Genomic DNA, 20,201 nt, shown 5'->3' with positions numbered 1-20,201 from the left:
GAAGACTCATTTTGGATGATGAACAAACCCTTTCAAGTCACTAGAAGTGAGTTAATCCCAAATCCTGCAGATCCTACCTCTGAAACTCTGCCCTTCCTGTCCATTCTGGCCACAGCCTTTATTCAGCACCACAGCTGGGCTCCTTACCTTTATTCTGTCCTCTCTTACCCAGCCCTCCACAGTGTTGCTAGTAATCTTCTCAACCATGGATCTGGTGATGTGTGTTATTCATGTCCTTGCATGGTCTCATCCCAATCTACCCACCAGCCTTATGGCTGCATCCTCCGCATGCTCTGTGTGCAACTGTCATGGGAAACCTCTTTCTATTCCCAGAGTGTATCTTACCTCATCCCATTCAGAGGCTTGCTTGGCTCATGCTTTTCTTACACATGGGATAATCTCAACAGGATCTGCCTATCAAAATCCTCCTTACCTTATAAGGGTCCACCGAAAGAGAATCCCAGAACAAGAAGAGATTCTCTGCCCTCTGTTTCCTCCCCTTCACTCTTAAAGCACCTAATCCGTAACTGAAAATGTGTACTATGGTCTTCTCTTCAGAGCTCTCATCACTACTAGGATACTACAGCATATCTTCATTGGCTTATGTGTTACTGTCTGCCTCACTCCCTACAGTGTATGCTCCAGCATGGCAGAGCCTTCTGTGTAAAGTTCACTATCATAGACCCAGTGCCTAGAAGAATGCCTGACACACAGTCGGCATTCAAAAAATACTTGTTGAATGAATGAATCAATAATTGGTTTCTTTGCCTGTTGTCTTTTCCCTTGTGGTAAAAGACCTACTTTTTTCCCTTTTAGAATTGCCCTTTTCCTTCCTGGTGGAGCTGTTTTTACCAGGCCCTGCCTTCCCTACCAGTTCTGGTAGAGAGATGGTCAGATGATGCAGGCTGGTAGAATTGCACCTTAAGTGGGGCTGGGGGACTAGTTAGGTTATAAACTTAAGATTTGCTCTTGAACATCCATAAATCATCTATCAAATATAGTACATGTGATTATACACATATATATGAAAATGTACAAAATGACCAAAATATAAAAAAGAGCACACATGTAAAATAAGTATATCAAGAGAGCATCATGGGCAGACAGCAGCACACTGATGATATAAGCACAAAGGAGAATTTGCTTAAATTTAAATATATGCTTGATGTAATTCCACTATACTCCATCCCTATTCATAACCACTGGTCTAGGCATAGGCATGTGACCCAAGCAGATTTATTCTGAGTCTGTTTTCAGGGATTGATATGGACTTGAGGAAAGAGGGTCTCTCCCCCAGCCACGACCCTAGACAGTAAGGACCACTGTAAGTCTGGAGCTGGCAAGAAACATCTTTGCCACATAACCATGCCAATAGAAATAACAGGTCTAAGAAACAAAGGGGGACTCACAATGACCTCATTTGAACTTGAAACTAGACTACTTGTGGACTTGGCAGTTCATGAGTCAATCAATTCCCTTTCGGTTCTGACTCACTGAAAGAATCCTGACTGATACCCAAGTTGACTCAGAAGAGTTCACTAACATACATACCCCCACTTGCTCCTCTGGTTACCTGGATAATTAGTCCTAAAGCATCACATATTTTATCTGCAAATTTTGTAACTATTTATTGGCCTCCTATTCCTTCTTCACTGGGGGATGATTCTCCCCTCAGTTTTTAAAATGGAAAAATGTGTCTACATGGGGTGATTAAAATAAAGAGTTCAGAGAAGGAAAAGAATTTAAGATTCCCCGTTTATCATCTGTCTCACAGTCAGAGACCATCCTCCTACAGGGCATTCATTGGGTTTTTCCACCCAGTCGTGTAACATTAATATGTTAGAGAAAACCTAAATCCATCTAAGAGATCCTGGCTGCTATGGGATAATATAATAGACCTATTTCCCACAGAGGAGAGGGCTGTCTGGAAAGCTGAGAGAAACCAGTGTGGCTCAAAGTTCAGCTGCCTCATTCTGAGAGCCGCACAGCTGTGTTGTGGGGTCACCGGGAGCAGTGAAACCTGCCCTGCGATGATCGAGGAACTCAACCCAAAGAGAATGTGGCCAAGAGCCTCAGACGGCTCAACTTCCAATTTTGATATTACAAGTATCTAAAACCAACACTTAGAGAAGGTAAAATAAAGTGTCTTCTTTTGAAGTCAAAATTATAACATATTGACCTAACAGGTAAATATTGACTAAAGGAAAAGAGAGAGGATTATTACATCATGATACAAACCATAATTTTAAATTCGGTCTGTGTGTTGTTACTAGACATGAACTTTCTGTCCTTAGTCAAAATTGACAAACTGACAAAGAGTTCATTACAGGAGATAAAACATGAAGGAGGCCAATCAAAACATATTTGAGAGGTTTAAATTTCACTCCAAATTCCCAGCAGAGCCTCTAAAACCAGCAAAGAGAAGCTCTCTTATTCTCTCCTTTGGACCTTTTTAATGGAAACCCTAAGTAAATACTGTATTACATATATTTACATAATATGAACTTGCAGAACTCTTGAGGTAGTGGCACTGAGTTTTTATTCTATGAAAGAGAAAATATAAATCCAAAGGGTTATGTAGTATATGCTGCCAAAACATTTAGGACTAATTTGATGTTTTTTTAAAATACTGTCTTCCATACAAAAGCATTCTTTAAAAATTTTTTTTTTTTACATTAAACATTTTTCATCTACTGGAGCTAAGATGAGGCCTGTGAGTTTTCAAGAGCTGTGGAAACAGATGGAGGAAGCATGCCCAAGGCGGCCATGTCTGGCTCACTTTGCACAGGGCCCACAAACATAAATGAATACTCCTTTGAATGAACCTGAGAGGACATCAGAACTGCTTCATCCAATTAAAACACGAAAAGAACATAAAGCAGAGGCTTAACAAGCATCTCTTCTAAGCCAGCCTCCCAGCCAGTTCAGCCACTTCGCAATAATGTCCCTGCAAGGTAGTCCCTGACAGATCCTCAAGGGTAGGAGCTCTTATCTTGAAGCTACTCGCTCTACCTCTGAAGAGCTCTGATTGGGAGACAGTGCCTCCTTACATGGATCCATGATATATGGAAATGGAGCCACTAATTTATTCCAGCACTGGGCATACCTAAGAGGCAACCCCTCTGTTTAAGGAGCTCACAGTCTAATGGGGTTGGCAGATATACCAATGTGGTGACAATACATTACCAGTGCTATGACAGAGGAAGGTTACAAAACCTCACTGGATGGGAGTGAGTCGAGCTGAAATCTGTTTTTACTTCAGTGAGAACATGTGAAAGTGTTTTGTAATCCATAACAACTACATGAATGTAATGTTGACAATGGTAACCATAAAAACGATAATAAGGATAAGAAGTGACCATTTATTTAATGTCTCCTTTGTGTCAGGGGCTCCACACACACTAATGCAGCTTTGACAACAGCCATGTAAACCCTGTTTCACAGGTGAATCATCTGAGGTTCAGAGAGGTTCCAAGTCACTCGTCCAAGGTTATCTGGCTAGTAAGTAATAAACCCTGGATTCAGAATCAGGTCGGATTCAGAGCCTTTGCTCCTTTTATTACCACCCCTCTGACATTGTTACCGTAACTCCAGGACAAGATGATACAACCCAATTTTTTGTCTCAAAAGGCCACAGCTAGAAATCCCTCCCTGTATCTTATGATTCAATAGAAGCCACATTCTTGGCTGTGGATTCAGAAGTCCTCTCAGGGACTCGTCCCAGCCTTGCTCACAGCCACTTCCCTGTCCCTGCGGCTCTTTTGGTTCCCACTGCCAATCTCTTAGCCGCTTGTAGCACGGCCTGATTACAGAACAACCACTAAGCCACTAACCACAACTCTAGTTCTACTTAATTACAAGTGCTTAGGATCTAGCAATTTCTTTCTAGATTTCTAGCTCACAGTCATCCTTACCTGGCAGGGTGACCGCCCTAAGTACTCAAAAGGGCTGTGCTTACTACAGGTGGGAACTATCAGGGTTCCCTTACCAGGAGTGAGACCAGCGCCTTCCAGACTTGGGTCACTTGAGTTCACCTTTACTCACCGCTGAGACTGGAGAGTGGTGACAGAAGCTCATCTTGACCCGTAGGACACTCCTTTTAATCCAGAATGTAGGGGAACAATGCTGCTAACCATGTCTTACCAGCAAAAACTAACCGCTCTCATCCAGGTCATTAACGGTCTCTGTGTGGCTAAATCCAAACCTTTTTAGGCTTGACTTGGCCTGATCTGATAGGGTATCCGAAGCTTGGTGATTTCTCCCTTCTTGAGACACTCTTCCTTTAGCTCTGGGCCCCACTCTGGGTGTCTGGCACTGTGGCTGCTCCTTCTCAGGCTCCTCTTCTTTCCTTTGTCCTTTACATGTCTGCGTACCTCCGCGTGCTGTCCCAGGCTGCCTTCTCTTCCAATTCTACCCTCTGTCCCTGGACTGGCTCACCTACTCCCAGGCGTTCAAGCATTATCTCTGTGCTTTGGTGTCCTCATTCTGTGCCACCAGCCCAGACTTCCCTGAGCTCCAGACTGATATGCACAAAGGTCTACTAGGAATTGCCCCTTAGCTGTTCCCCAGGCATCACACACACCTCCAAAACCCCCCTCCCCCCTCTCACCCCCACAAAACCATTTCTCTTGCTGTGTTCTCCATCCCAGGAAGTGGAATCACCTCCACTAAACCAGAAAGGGCATTTCCACTGCCTAAACCTAAAAGAAACCTAGGCCCGTGTCAGCCACCCTGAACTCTAACCCAAATCTGCCCATCTCTCTTCTTCCCAACAGCACCACCTCGGCCAGAGCCACCATCTTTTCTTCAAGAGAGGCTCTACCAACCTCCTTATGCTTCCCTGTCATTTCTCAAACCCATTTTCCACAATGAAGATAGTGCTCTTTCCAAAATACAGATCTCCCTGCCCTCCCACTGGGTAAACCCTGCAGGACCCCGCTGGCTCCCAAGGCCTCATTGGCCTGGCTCCTGCCACCCCTCTAGTTCCTTGGGCTCGTTTCTTCCATTCCTCCCTCTGCACGCCATGCTCAGTCACTGCTTCACCAAGAGGCAATGCTGGCAAACTTCTTTATCATGTTGGTCTGCCCTGAGCATGTTTAACTAGCCTGCCCTGGCCCCTTAAGTGCCAGTCACTGACAGAACTTCTTCAGCTGCTCAAGCCTAGCAGGTTCCACATTGTTCTCCCTTGCAAGGTGTTCTTTCCCCGCTTCTCCTCTTGATGACTCCTACCAGTCCTGCAGATCACTGAGTGAAGCCCACTCCCTCTGGCAGAATTTCCCTGATGACCTAGACAAGGTTCATTGCCCTCCCACCCCCCCGCCCAGGGTTCTGTGTCCTCCTACAGCATCTTACCCCCTTCCCACACCCCACTTCCCCGGCCCAGGCTCAACACCACTTACTGCAAGTAGGTCAGGAGCTATTTCCCCCGCCCTCTGCAATCAGCACAAAGGGCAGGGAAAGGGCCAAGCACATAGTCACTGTCTGATGTTCACTGAACTAACACGGAAATAACAAAAGTATAGAATAGAATCGTTGCCACTCTGGGTTTCTGGGTTGAAACGGGTTGTAAACACTGCCTGGTCTAACTGTGCAGAGTCCTCCCCAAACCAGGTCTTCCCAGAGTGCATCTAACTGATGCTTGGAAACTCAGGTGACTTAGAAATCACTACTTCCCAGCACAGTCCGCTCCATCCTCAGGACAATTAAAAAATCTGTCCCCCTTTAAAGCCAAAATATGTCTTTCTAGAGTTTCCAATTGTTTGGCCCAGTTCTGCCTCATGGAGCTGCCCAGAAGAAGCCCATTTCCTCAGCAGACAGCAATGTGACTAAGAGAGATGAGTGAAGTGGCAGAGCTCTTCCAGCAGGGCTGGGCTCTACTTTTGGGGTAGCACCAGCTTTGAATATTTAGACAGCATGTGGACTCTGGATCTTCTCTCCCTCAGGCTAAATACTTACAAGGTGTGGCTTTGTCACCTCATAATCCTCAACATCCCTCTCCAAACATTCTCCCAATACCCACTTTCACTCATTAAATTAGCCATTCAACCAATACTTATTAAGCTCCTACTATGTGGCAGGTACTTTTCTAGGTGCTGGGGACATACAAGTAAACAAGATTGACAAGGTCTCTTCTCTTGTGGAGCTTACACTCTAGTGGGGCAAGAAAGACAGCAAGCAAACAAATAAATGATAAGATTACTTAATACAGGAAAAAGGACTTTGAAGAAAATAAAAGTTGGAGTGAGGAGTTGAGAATGCCTGGAGTCTACCTCAGATTTGGTTAGGAAAGGTCTCTGAGGAAACCAATTGAGACCTGTGTGTCTAAAAAGGACGCCGTCACATAACAGCATGGGGGAGAGCTTCGCAGGCAGGACAATAACCAGAGTAAAGGATTGAAGGTGCATCTGAAGAATAGAAAGAATATTGGAAAGAAGGGAAGCTAGGAGGCTAGTGAGGTAGACAGGGCTCCAGTGAGAGATGCCCTGACGGGCCAGGATGAAGCATTTAGATTTTACTGCAAATGCAATGGGAAACCACTAGAAAGTTTCAAGCAGAAAAATGACTAATTGAATATACCATATTCACTTTCTCATGTTGTCACCTCCTTCATTCTGCATACCATGGTTCTACTAATGCAGTCTAAGATCATACTGAACTGAAAACAATGAGCCTGAAGAAGACCACAATCTCTTAGGAATGGCGCTGACAGGCAAACAAATTAAATTAATCCTTCAGTGAAGTAATACATTTGGTAAACAAAGGTAGATGATGAAAAGAAGCATAACCTACTAGACACACTGACAGATGCAACAGATGTTGGAAACAGATGTTTCCATCCAGCCTACACTATGGGAACATGATGCTCTTGCTTGGGTTAACCTCTTGACCCTGTGGCCAGTCTTCCCAACAACATGAAGCTTAAGAGAGAGAGAGAAAATAGTGTTCTCAAAGCTCAGAAAGGGTAATCTAACCAAGAGGACTGACAGAAAGGGACTTTGTGCTGCTCAGACATCCCCAGCAGCACACTTAGGGCAGCACATCCAGCCAGGATGTGGGCCCTGGCCTTAGTTTGGTCCCACTGAATTTTAGAGACAGACTCCATAGCTGAGAAACAATTGGGCTTCAATCACCTTGTGGCCATACAACAAACTCCATCTTTTCATTGGGGTAAGCAAATTCCCTCTGACTGTGGTGGAAACACCGATTGGGTTGCTGGGTAAGAGGGATAACTCAAACTCTGACATCTTCCAATTCTGTGTGGTATTTGGTTATGTAATCAAACACCAAGTTGACCACTGGTACAGCAAGTGATGGCAGTACTCCATGGCCATGACGTGGTGATGGTTTGAGGATATTTCATAAACATAAAAGGAGTTAAAGTAAAAAAACTTCTGGGAGAAGTAAATATGAATGCAATGCAAGGCACCCCTGTACGAGGAGGGTCTGTACAAGATGATTTCTCAGGTCCTCCTGAAGGCCAGGATTTGTCTTTTTTAATTTTCCTTTTATCATCCAGCAAAGGGTTAATGAGGACCTTCAGTTGTAAACTCCTTAACTGGTGAGCTCACCTTCTGGAACTAAGCAGCTCAGAGAACCATTTTCCTTCATGATTACAAAGGGCTCTATCAATCTGCAAGTACTCAACTAAACTGCCCACGCAGCGATTTTTGTCACGTTCAATCTAATTCTCAGGAATCTAAGTTTAAATTTATATGAACAGCATGGAAGAGGAACACCCAGGTAGTAAATTCCACTTTTCCCCTTCCAAATGATTTGAGCAATGGCCTCCTCCATTAACAGGAAAGAGAATGAGGAGCTGAACATGTGAGGCTGGCACACCCAACGTCTGGGAATTTCCAGGCATTTCAGAAGTGAGTAGGGAAAGCCCAGGTCAGCCGGTCAGACCTGGGACAGAGAGCCGAGCACAGGCTCTCCAGAAGCTCTGAGTGCAGGAGGGCAGGAATTTGGTCCTCCCCCACTGCCAAAAGAGAGTGAAGTCAGAGGGGCCGGGAAAGACCCCTGAAGGTAGTTACAAAGTTTGTAGGTCCAAATAATAAGGGCTGGGAGTGGGGTGGGTGGGGTGTGAATGGGGCGGACTAGCCATGGTTTTAGGGTTGCCAGGGCTGGGCGATGGGAACAAGGGGTTTCATTATACTATTCTGTCTACTTTTGCGCATGTTTGAAATTCTCTACCCAAAAATTAAAAAAAAAAAAGTTTGCAGGGTTGAAGCCAAGGAAAGAAAGAAGTTTAAAAAGGAAAAATCCAGTTAAGTAAAACTAGCTATGAGTTTTAAAAGAACAACAAGCCAATAGAAGCAGGATAAGGTTATGGCTTCAGAAGAGTAGAATTAAAACGTCCCCAGTGATGATCTCTGGAGACTGAAGATACGGGGACTGCTCCTTCCTACATTATACCCATTTGTAATGTTTCCAGCTTTCAAAGTGTGGAAAAGCAATAAGGATAAAAAGTACAAAATAAAAATGCAAACCTGGCTTAAAAATGTCTGGAAAGAAATATGTCAAGATGCTAACAACTGTTTTCTCTGAGTGGTAGGATTATGAATTTTTCTTTCTGCTTATATGTAAATTCTAATTTTTCTATTATAAAGGGGTTAACTGTTTTATAGTTTTGGTTTTTTTAAAATAAAGACATCAACAAAATGCTGGGTCCCCCCTCAGCTATTCCCCCTATCCCTGATTCCTCACCTCACAGCGTGGGCGGAGGCAGCGAGAGTGGGTGGCAGCTCATCCGACACGTCTCCTGGTGGAGCAGAGCGTCTGAAGCACTTTGCAGGCAAGTTCTATGAAGGTGAGCGCAGTAAAGGAAGAAGCAGGAACTGGGCACACTCCTTCCAAAGAGGAACCAACTATTTTCAGTCCAGAAATGTGACTGCAGTTTGAAGCAGCCTTTGGCTTTTGTCATCTCTTTATAGGTTCAGTGTATATGGCTACCACGAGGAACCTATTCTTTCTCAAGCCTGAAGGGGTGCACGAAATGCTTGTATGAACCCAGCAGACCAGTGTCCCAAAGACACAGGTTTGCAAATTGAATTTCAGCATATTTTCACACTCACTTGTGGATTTTCCTATTTTTAAAAAGCCTCTCTCTATTAACAAAACATAATTACCAGTCTCTAATAGCCAAATTTAAAAGAGATGTACAATTTTCAACAAGTTTTAAAGAAATATAAACACCTATGTGTATTTAAATGCCTATTCGTTAAATGTTATCAACTGTAACCCAATCCCAGCCTTCATTTCTGTTGAAATTAAAGCAACTTTCATATTCATCTTGAATTTTGAGAGGCAAAAGCTTTTAAAAGCTTTATATCCTAGTGACAAAACCCCTTAGTGGCTTTTCTATCATTCTGGAGAAGTCTTTTCGGGTTCTTGTTATTTTTTCACCATACCCAATTAGTTCTTTTTGGATCTAATTACTCAGTTTCATTAATTAACCTCTTTGCAGGAAGGAGAAACTGTTTTCTGGTTCCCCAAGGCTTCACAAAGGTTAACAAAAAATTATATCCATAATTTATGCATGCTTACAATATGAACCCACCATACTGGTTGTCCCACAACAACAGCATATTGACTGTCTGCTTTTTAGAGCACTTCGTTTGTATTAATTCATTTAATCCTGCCAACGCTGTGAGACAGATCTCTTTCTACAGATGAGGAAACTGAGGCCCAGAGAGGTCAGATTCCTCACCCACATCAAGGTCTGGCTTCAGAGACTAAGCTCTTAGCCCTTACTTCATGGGATTTGCCCCTTATAGCATCAGGTACTTGACTAACTTACAGTTCTGTCTTTCTCAATTGCTGGAGGCTATAAGTGCTCTCAATGTAACATTTTAAAAGGATTATACACTTACTTTGCAGCATATACCTTTTTATTTTTTTAAGTGTGCTTTTGGGTGAGGAAGACTGGCCCTGAGCTAACAACTATTGCCAATCTTCTTTTTTCTTCTTCTTCTTCTCCCCAAAGCCCCAGTACATAGTTGTATATCCTAGGTGTAGGTCATTCTAGTTCTACATGGGATGCCGCCACAGCATGGCTTAATGAGCGGTGTGTAGGTCCGCGCCCAGGATCTGAACCAGTGAACCCAGGGCCACCGAAGTAGCGAGCACAAACTTAACAACTCGGCCATGGGGCCGGCCCCCAGAACACACATTTTAAGACAACTAAGTAGAACAGAATACGACTTTCAGCATGCCCAGAAGTGACTCCTTTATGGGGACAATAAATATTAACTGAAATAAAAACCTTGTCATGCACTTTTGTAACCAATGGTCACTTTCTATTCTTGAACCATCCATATATCAATTATAGTTACAATTCAGTTTTCTAGTTTTTTTATAAACTCAGTTTTCATATATTGTATTCTGAACTGCCAAATTTTCCAGGTAACTGACTGCCAACGCTGTAATCATCAATCATTGATGGTTTTAATACTTCTGGATGGAAATCCTCTATAAATGTATTATATATTTCCTTTTCTTCATAGCAGAATATAATTCAGCATTAATAACTTAGAGTCATCAACACAAACACTCCTTTTGTATTTTGCAATAGATGCTGATGTGGTACAGCAGTGCAAAGGTGTCTTGTCCTCGACATATTTTCAAATTTACTTGTCACCTTTGTCAGTAAAACGGAGTAAAGACTCTTCAGATGCAAAACCTCCTGGCTAACTAAAACATCAGTTATCACTGATTGGACCTGGCACAGAAAAGACACTCAAATATTTCTTGATAAAAGGAATCATTTTCACAAAAGTTCTATGGGGTAGATACTATCAATATTCGTATTTTACAGGTGAAGACATTCAGGCTCAGAGAGATTAGATGATTTGCCCAATGTCACACAGCTAGTAAATGGCAGCACCAGAATTAGAACACCCTTGGACTCCAGTATCAACATTCTTAACCATCATACCACAGGCCACATGGTACAGCCTTTTTCTAAGGAGTTTTAATCATTCCACAGTTATTAGTATCCCTTGGCTTTTTGTTTCATAGCAGCTTTATTGGGATTTCATTCATATACTATATGATTCACTCATTTCAAGTGTACATTTCAACGATTTTTAGTACATACACAGAGTTGTGCAACCATCACCACAATCAATTTTAGAACATTTTGACATCCCCAAAAGAAACCCCATATCTGTTTTTCAGTCACCCCCTATTTCTCCCCAACTTTCCCCAGGCAACTACTAACTCACTTTCGGTCTCTACAGATGTGCCTATTCTGGACATCTCATATGAATGGAATCACACATATGTGGTCTTTTTTGATTGTCTTCTTTCACCTAGCATACTGCTTTTCAGGTTCATCCATGTTGTAGCATCATGCATCAGTACTTCATTTCTTTTTATGGCTGAATAATATTCTGCTGTGTGGATAGACTACATTTATTTAACTACTCAACAGTTGACAGACATTTGGGTTATTTCTACTTTTTGTGTGTTCCTTCACTTTTTAAAACAAACTTTTTACTGACGCATAAAATACACAAAGCATATAAACCTTACACATATAGCACCATGAATTTTTACAAAGTGAATACTAATCACCCCCCAGTTCAAGAAATAGAACACAACCAGAATTCCAGAAGCTTCTCTAGTGCCTCCTCTCAGTCTTTATACCCACCAAACATAAGTGCTTTTCTGACTTCTGTTATCTATAATCACAGGTCAGTTTTGCCTGTCTTTGCATTTTACATAAATGGATTCATACATTAAGTAGAGAGTGTGTGGGGTGTGTGTGTGTGTGTGTATCTAGCTTCTTTTGCTCACCATGTTTTTGAGACTCATTTGTGTTGTGTTTTGACTTTGCTCTGTTCCATTGCTATATAATATTCCACTGTAAGACTACACCACAATTTATCCTTTTTATTGTTGATAGATACTTGGGTTGTTTTTAGTTTTTTGCTATTATGAACAATGCCACTATAAGAATTCTTGTAGGTATGCATTCATTTCTACTGGGTATATATCTAAGAATGAACCTGCTGGGTCGTGGAGTGTGAATCTATTCAGTTCCATTACATACTGTACAATGGTTTTCTAAAGTGATTGTACCAACTTACACTCCTACTAAGCATCTGAGAGTCCTAATTGCTTCACATTCCCACTAACATTTGGTTTTGTCAGCTTTAAAAAAATTTTTAGCTATTCTGGTAGGAACATAATACCATCCTCATTGTGGTTTTAATTTCCATTTTCCTGTGGACTAATGATATTAAACACTTCTCATACGTTTTTGACCACTGGCTCTCTTTTTTTACAAAGGGCCTCTTCAACTTTTGACATATTCTCAATAGGAGTCCTTTCCTGGATATATTTATTACAAATATCTTCTCCTACTCTGTGACTTGTCTTTTCATTAAATTAATGGTGTCTTTTGATGAAATGAAGTTCTTAAATTTATCACTCTTTTCCTTTAAGGTTAACGCTTTTTGTGTCTCGCTTAAGAAATCTTTGCCTATCCCAAGGTCATGAGGTTACACTTCTAGAAGAGTTAATGTTTTACCTTTCACGCTTAGATCCATGAGCCACGTGCAATTGATTTTTATGTACAGTGTGAAGTAGGAGACAAAATTCATTTTTTTTCCGTATGGATATCCAATTGATCCAGCACCATTTATTGATAAAACCATCCTTTCCTCACTATACTTCATACACAGTCACACCTTCATTAAAAACCAGGTGATCATACATGTGAGGGTTTGTTTCTGGATTCTGTATTCTGTTCCCATCTCAACTTCTGAACAGCAATTGAATATTTATTATTTCAGCATAACCTTACCAAAATTCCATGTCAACTTGAACGTTTTCATTTTCATATTAATAATAATTTTCACTAAGCACTTACTTTTTGTCTAGTGCAGTTCTAAGTTCTAGGGATTATTTCATTTAATCTTCTCAGCAATTTTAAATTAGGTATTATTATCCCTGTTTTATAGGTTGGGAAATGTGAGGCACAGAGAGGTTAATTCTTTCCTCTGGAATATAGACTGGACCTCTTCTCATTTTGTTGTCATACTATCTCTTTTTGTGGAAAAACATCAGTAGCATATACAACTTTAGACAGCTACTGCCAATATCTTTAAAGCTAGGTTGTGTTTTTGCAACAACAGGCATAAATGGAGGTTCGCTCCTTTAGCTTTTCATATACTCAGTATTTGGGAACTGGAAGATACTTGAGAAACTGTCTAGTCCAAACACCATACAGCTGAGGAAAGAATTTGAGAGAAATCACAGACACACCCAAATTTACATGATGCAGAAGAGGCAAAGATGAGACAGGAACCCAGTTCTCCTGCTCCTATACCAGTGCTCCTTCTGGTATACCACAACTGCCTCTCCTCATGCAACGACTGTGTTGGATCACTGAAACTTCTTAACTGGCTTCCAGGTTTACCTTGGTGCCAGATACTTGAGGATGCCTGACTGGTGGGTGCCAGATTATCTTGGCTTTAATGAGTAAGGAAACTGGAACCAATCAGCAGAGCTGGAAGCAGATGAACAGGCCACAGTCCAAATCTGGTTTAACAAGGTGCACTGAGACATCCATGAGAAAAGAGAATTTCCAAGCCCAGACCCCACAGAAATCAGGCTAGCAAGATTTGAATGGAACATAGGAATAAGACTTAGAGGGGTGGAGCTGTCTCTCCACTTAATCTTTCCACTTAGATGCTGTGTCCTCAAAACAAGAACTCATTGGCAAGCATCCCAGAAGCCCACTTCCACACCAGAGGTCTTGCATGACTATTCAGTTACTTCGATTTTTTAAGTCAAGGTACGATTCTCTAAAAAATGATCATACAAACAAGGACAGTTAAAATTGTTCACTCACCAATGCTCCAGATGAATGGAGAAGACACGCAGTTTCTTATGAGCTGATGGCTCGACAGAATTTTCCATTTCTCTTCCCAGGTTTATTATCAAGGGCCATACTACGAAAATGAGGTTAGTCTGAGATCAAGTACTTGGGTTGCCTGGGATTTGCCTGAGGTCAGAATGCCCTCTGACTTAGAGACTGCAAGAGGAAAAATCTGTTTCAAAACTGGGATTAGAAATGACTTCACATAGGAAAGTAGGAGGAATAGCATTCGAAGCACTGGGCATCATGAAGATGTCAGAGACAAAAACCCAAAAATGTATCCAAGTACAAACCTGCCCTGAAACGGAATTTTTCTTTTCCAAAAATCTAAGGAAGAGTTATCAGGGTTCTCTTCTAGAACACAAAGAGCAGATGTTAAACATAGTTTTTTGGGTTAAACTAAATGTTGCATGTAGATTTTATTTTCAAGCTACATATGGCATATGTTTCCAACAGCTAACAGTCAACTTTTCTAATTAAGTTGAGCTGGCTCTTACAATACGGTGTTCAATATTTAGGAAAGGTATCCCTCTGAAACATGGCATTTCAGGGTCCAGCTCGGTGACGTGGATGAGTCAGGGAGAAGCATAACCAATGGGCTAAGAGAATATAGGGGCTGAATCTGGGGGTTTAATCTGAGATGAAGTCAAATTCCAAATGACTAGGGAAGGCCTGAAATAGGAGAACAATTGCAAGATTAGTAGCCAGAAAGCTGAGAAAGACAATTCAAGGTGTGAAGAATGGTTGAAAGGAGTGGTCCAGTACTGAGAGAGCAGGCATGTGCCAGGCTGCCTCCTGATGGCCTCAGGAGAATATACAAGATTTATGTCTATATACATATATCTGTCCCCTCCGGCCCTCCTGTGAGGCAAGACAGGCATGGAGCTTCAGGAGGCTCACACAGCAGAAGGCTGCGGGGCTCTCTCTGTAGCACTTGAAGTAAGACTCTGATTACAAAGCCTATTTCCCCACCCAATGACCTAAGTGACAAGAGTCTAGCATCTGTCTTGCTCTCCCTTGTAAATGGGGGGTTTGTGAGGGCATGAGGTGTGAAGTGGGGTCCAGCCAGAGTTAAGGACTGTAAGGCATGGCAAAATACCCATGTGCAAGGTGAGGAATGGTGCAGAGTACGACGTAATGCAATGCTTTCTTTAAGTGACCTCAAGGTTGGCTGCTGTAGCAGGAGAAGCAGCAGACGAGGTCTCCCACAGAGGTATAACCAAATGACCTTTGGCTTCTTTAAGTATGCAGCAATTATACTGCCATTTGTGTACTGATAAGACAATGCTCTCAGTGGAGCTTGCTGAGCAAGCCATGGGCATATTCTTGCCCAAAGGGAATGAACCTCCCTAATGTTACTCTTCCTGGGAAAGGGCAAGTCCTCAGATGGGAAATGGAAAATCCAAGAAGTAGGCCCAAGCCTTCTTTCTAGAATCTCTTAGGTCTAGACTTTTGGAGGGTAGGTGTTGAGGTGTGGTTGCCTGGGTGATGTCTGGGCAGTGTGGGGACAGCTCAGGACCTAGGTAGAACAGGATCTAGGAGCAGCAGAAAGAAGGCAGATCCGGATGCTTTGTTGCTCTCTGTTTATCTTCCTTTTGTTATCTTTTAACCATTTGTAAATGCCTGTTTAAGTTATAGTCCAGTTTCAGTTGTGCCTGAGGTACTAAGCAAAAGATTATGGGTACCATACTTGGACCAACGTGGTAACAAGTCCTGTCACCCCCTAAAGTGGTGAGCAAAGGGAGCAGTGACTACACTAAGGAGGAAGTGGATGTCCAAGGGGAGAATATCCATATGGTCCAGCTTCTTCCCCATCTGGGAATCCTTCCTCCACTGCTTATCTTTGGGAATCTGAGTTTCTTTAATTAGAGAAGGCAGTTTCCTTTTTGATGGTCCCTTGGTGGTAAAGGCTTTCAAGTAATCTTTGGCTCTCTGGTGGGTAGCCAGTAAGTCGACCAGCATGAATCACTTTTCAAAGAGTGATTCTGGATGGTGTGGGAAAAGTAGTAGGAGTAGAAACTCTAAGTCCTATGGAAGGGAGCATCTAGAATTCTGTGTGGAAGGCAATGACAGAGGTAAACTCAGCCATGAGGAGGCAGGTCACTCACTCATCATTCAAGCATTAATAGGAAGCATAACATCACGTATATTCTGATTTATGCCATTTATCTGACCAGTGATTTGAGAGAGGAGGGTTATAGGAGATATTTAAATTTCCCAAACTTACTGAATTTTTCTTAAGTTAAAAATGTTTCTGCAATTATTTCTCATTTACTTGCATTTTGATCCAAGGACATGATCTATACGATACCAATGACTTTTTGAAATAAGCTTAATGGTTTAGTACAAAGTCAATTTTTATAAACATTTTTTGTGTGCTTGAGAACAATGTGTAATCTTCATTTGTAGGTATTGTATTGTAGATATGGTTATTAGAGCAAGCTTGTTAACAGTGCTGTTCAAATTTTCTATAGTTTTACTTTATTTCTGGTCTGTTTGAACTATCATTTCTTGGGAAAGGTATATTAAATTAATCCACTATGATGATGAATTTATCACTTTCTCTTTGTATTTCTGTCAATTGTTGTTTTATATATTCCAAAACTATATTATTTGCTAATAAATGTTTGACATTATATCTTCCCAATGAACTGACCCTTCTAATAATCATTCAGTGACTCTCTTTACATTTAGTAATGTCTTCTATCTTAAAATCTATTTGTCAGACATTAATAAAAAATATACTAGCTTTCTTCTGCTTAGTACATTACTGAGATAGCTTTTCCCACCTGTTTACATTTAATCCTTCTGTCTTCATGTTTTAAGCGTGTCTGTTATAAACAGCATAAGTTAGATTTACCCAGTCTAAATCTTTGCTTTTTAACTAGAGTTGATTTAATGTGATTATTGTTTTCAAACTTTAATATGTGCTTTTATTTAAAATATATTTGAAATGCTTATGGAACACAAACACCATATATTACACATATGATATAAAATATAAAAATGCAGAAACTGAATATTAAAAAGCATATTTACATGTTTATATGTTTCAAATTCTTTCCAAAGTTAAAGTCTAACATGCCAAATTTTCTTTTAAACATACAACGGTTTGACAATATATAGAAATTTATAGTTTGACAATTAATAGCACTCTAATACTAGAAAAACAAAAATGAGATCTAATATAGCTATATTTGATATTTTATATCTAATTTTTTTTTTTTTAAGATTGGCACCTGAGCGAACAACTATTGCAAATCTTTTCTTTCCCCCCTGCTTTATCTCCCCAAATCCCCCCTGGTACATAGTTATATATCTTAGTTGCAGGTCCATCTAGTTGTGGCATGTGGGACACCACCTCAATGTGGCCTGATGAGCAGTGCCATGTCCGCGCCCAGGATCTGAACCAACTAAACCCTGGGCCACCACAGTGGAGCACACGAACTTAACCACTCGGCCACGGGGCCAGCCCCAATATATCTAATTTTTAAGATTTCCATTTGGCAGTTCCAAAAGTGGAAATAGGAACTTTTGTTATTCAGGTAAATGAATTCTGTTTTTCACTATGACATACATGAAAGGCATAGGAGAGTTTGGTTATTTGTCTTGTGTATTTCTTTGGGGAGGAGTGGGGGCTTCTACTGTTACAGTTATAATAGAAAATTCCCATTTTTTTGGTTCAGTACTTGTACCCACAGTATATGATCACATAGAAAGTCATCTCATGCCTTCCCCTTATTTCTAAACATTTGTGAAGCTAAGCTTTATAGGCTCAATTTTTAAAACTTTCTCCTTTTCTAACATAAGCACTTGAAGCTAAAAATTTCCCCCCAACTACTGCTTTAGCTGTATCCTTGCATGTTTCATGACTTTTATGTGCACTTACATTTTGCTTTTGTTTTCTGCTTTTTCTCCCCAAATCCCCCCAGTATATAGTTGCATATCCTAGTTGTGGGTCCTTCTAGTTGTGGCACGTGGGACACTGCCCCAGCATGGCCTGATGAGTGGTGCCATGTCCGTGCCCAGGATCCAAACCGATGAAACCCCAGGCCGCCGAAGTGCAGCATGCGAAACTAACCACTAGGCCACGGGGCTGGCCCCTATGTGAACTTATGTTTACTAGAACTTTATCTTTGGCAAATCTTTAAAGCTTTGGTTGAGGGTTAATTCCTTCAGAAAGGATATACTGATGATTCTGCCTAGCTTTTGTATCACAAACTTTTTTTTTCACTATCATGTTAAGGTTCATTAAGGAAGTTAATCAGAAAATTAGCACTTACCAATTGAATTTGGAAATAGCAAGGATACAGACAGGGAAGAGAAAAAGAAAAATGACAAAATAAAGCCATGAAATAAGTTGCTGTAGAAGCCTGTAGGTTCAAAGTGAGGAGAGCAGTGCAAGCTATGTAAGATACTCATGTAAGAGAATAAGGGGGAAGAAGTGAGCCTCTGATATGGCAATTCAGAGAGCTGGAGGAACAGACATCATGAACCTAAGATGTTATTCAGTGATCTTATAGTGTCACTGAGACAGGATGAGATGGACTGAAAGACTTGATTGCGATGAGGGAAAGGTACATCTAATTCCAAAGAAACAGACTTGTTTTAGGAGAGAGCACGTGGAGTAGGCTTATATGTCAGCATATAAGCCCAGAGGCAACTCACACACTTAAGGGTGGAAGCACGGAGGAAATAAAGAGGGCAAGGCATGAAAGAGGATGTGGGGGCCTGGAATTGGCCACCCCAACATATGTCTCTTTGGCATGATTATTTGGCACTGGTTACTTTGCAGACAGGAAAGCAACTGAAAAGTAGAATTTACTTACCCTTTGTAAGAGACATTTACATTGTAAAGGAAATCTCCATCTGTAAAGGTCCCTCCCTCTGTACCAGGAAGAAGAGGGGGATGACTTTATCTCTAGAAACTCTTAATCAATGCCAAAGGCAAGGACTTAAATCTGCGTAATAATCTTATTCCTGTTTCTGGTAACCTCCTGTAACTGACTCCCCCCTCCCCCAACATCCTCCTTTGTTGTTAGCTGAATATGATATTTAAGGTGGGGGCTTCAACCATTTTGGTGAGTTGCTCAGCTTGCCTGACCTCTCCCATGTATACATGTTATAAAGCTTTGTTTAATTTTCTCCTGCTATTCTGTCTCATGTGAATTTAATTCGTTCTCTGGCCAGACGAACCCAGAGAGGGTAGAGGAAATGTCTTCCTCCCCTACAACGAAAAAGGGTGAAATGATTGAGGCATACAAGGCTGCATACAAAGCCACCTGGGTAAACTGACCGGACCACACATGTCTTTGAAATGCAGGGAACCATTATGTACTCAGGGTACAGAGATACGCAAGGAATGCCCCGCCCTTAGGAAACAAGCAAAAAGGGGAGTTAAATCCAGAAGCAATGATGTTTATTGCTGCATTAGAGACATGAAGAGAATGTGCTGAGAGGATAGGAATGGTTCATCATGCCAGGAGGAGAGGAAAGTTCTGCAGAGGTTTTATCATGCTCTTGAATTGGATACAGAAGTAGGCAGGGAGGCCACCATTCTAAGCAGAGGACAAAGGGCCAGCAGAGGCTCAGAGGCAGGTAGAGTACAGTGGATATGCAGAGCCTGGAGAGGACAAAGGCCATTAGGTATGTGCGTGCGTGAGTGTGTGCCTTGGGAGAAGTGGCATGGAGAAGTGAGGAAGGTGGGAGAGAAGGTTGGGGACTAATCTTAAGTGCTTTGATAACAAAGCTCTGCTAAAACATGTGAACCGTATCTGTAGGTACAAGCCGATTTTCAAGCATAAAAGCAACATCATCTGGTCCTGGTGTGTGCATGGCAGAAAAGATAACTGGGTAGCAAGGTGGAGGACAGACAGGGAGCGGGGAGGGAAATTACTGAAAAGCCATGACAACAGTGCTAAGACGAAGAGGAATCAAATGTGATTCCAGGATTCCTTTAAAAAAAAACTTGGCTGACTAGGTGGCAGGTGATGCCTTTATAAAAGCAGGGGATGAAAAGAAACAGGTTCAGAGGGGAAGCAAGGTCCCAGCACTTTTGTCCTGGCGCCCACCATGCTCTCCCTCCTAGCAAACCTCCAAATTTGGATCACTGCAATTTCTGCTCCCACACCTAGGAGGCCAAGAATTATCGAAGAAAATCATGCAGACTTGGTAGTTTTCCAACCCAGCCCACCTGAACGGTGTTTAGTAAGGCTGTATGACGGGTTCCTGGCCAGCTCCCTCCCCGAGCCCTTTCCCTCTTCCCCCTCCTACTCCTCTTCCGCCCTCAGCAGGCAGTTCCCTTCCTCTCACA

At 41.8% G+C, this 20,201-nt stretch overlaps 1 protein-coding gene across 33 annotated transcripts in view; it reads right to left on the bottom strand.

Annotated features, from left to right (window-relative positions):
- Window positions 1-20,201, bottom strand: part of DIS3L2 (DIS3 like 3'-5' exoribonuclease 2) — a 344,867-nt gene that overhangs the window by 114,344 nt on the left and 210,322 nt on the right. The window lies entirely within an intron of this gene.

The sequence above is a fragment of the Equus caballus genome, chromosome 6 (genome assembly GCF_041296265.1).
Source record: "Equus caballus isolate H_3958 breed thoroughbred chromosome 6, TB-T2T, whole genome shotgun sequence".
Taxonomy (NCBI): domain Eukaryota; kingdom Metazoa; phylum Chordata; class Mammalia; order Perissodactyla; family Equidae; genus Equus; species Equus caballus.
This window is presented reverse-complemented; position numbering and strand designations above follow the sequence as displayed.